This window comes from Triplophysa rosa, unplaced genomic scaffold, assembly GCF_024868665.1.
Source record: "Triplophysa rosa unplaced genomic scaffold, Trosa_1v2 scaffold536, whole genome shotgun sequence".
Classification (NCBI taxonomy): domain Eukaryota; kingdom Metazoa; phylum Chordata; class Actinopteri; order Cypriniformes; family Nemacheilidae; genus Triplophysa; species Triplophysa rosa.
In genome coordinates, this window is record NW_026634548.1 from 5,936 (window position 1) to 7,002 (window position 1,067).

The following is a 1,067-nucleotide window of genomic DNA, read 5'->3' on the forward strand; positions in this document are numbered from 1 at the left end:
TTGAACCATCTGTTTATATTTTACTGAACCCTTGTTGACAGAGTCTAAACAAAAAAAATGTCAGTTTATGAAAAAAATGTATATTTAAAAAAAGGGAAATAAACATGCGTTATGGATGTGACAAATAAAGGATGCGGTTTTTGGGAGACGATAAACTTTGTAGGATTTCTATAAAATAAAATGCACAATCCTGAAGCAATAATACCCAATGAATGGAGAAGGGATGCCTCTTTATAGAACATAAAATAGTTACTTTATATTCATTTTCATGTGTCCATTTATGAGGAATATGTAGCGCTATGGATGTGACAATCCTGAAAATGGCACTTGCCGGACTATGAAAAATCATGCACTAAAAATAAAAAAATGCTTTACAAATTTGAAGAGAGATCTCACATGGGTATTTGAACCACCAAATGTTAAAATCTGTGCTGTTACCATAGTACAAACCGCTGGTAAAAACTTAATTTTTTCGTGGTAAGGTTGACATTTTCACGGAATTGCCCAAATCGTACAAATCGAATTCATACGAATGAGCCAAAATGAGCAGTATCGTAAAACACTTACATTTTTGCCGTGAGACTGTGTTGGTTTAATGTGTGTTGCAATGCAATATACAGAAAATGTATGTGAGTACATTTCAATTTTTTGCAAAGACTAACTGGGAACTGGGTTCACACCAAGCGTTTTGCGCAAGTAAATTACATACAAAGTCAATGCAAAGACGTGTATAGATGCAAACTTGTGGCAGGCGGTGCGAATGACACGAATCGGGCGGCGCGATTGCCGCGAACGCGTCTCAATTTCGTCTTCCCTGAAGGTTGAAAATATTTGTCAGATCGCGTCGCTCACGTGAAAATAATGAAATTTTCCCACGAGTAATATAGAGTGTGGAACGCGATTGTTCGCGTTTGGTGTTAACCCAGCATAAGGCACACTGGCTAGCCAGTATGGGGTTTAGTTCAACATTATTACAGCTCATAATTAATAAAAGCAAGCTGTGTTTTGATTAAGAAGAATGAATGCAACAGGCAAGTAAGTTGTAACCATAACACAAGTGTGCACTC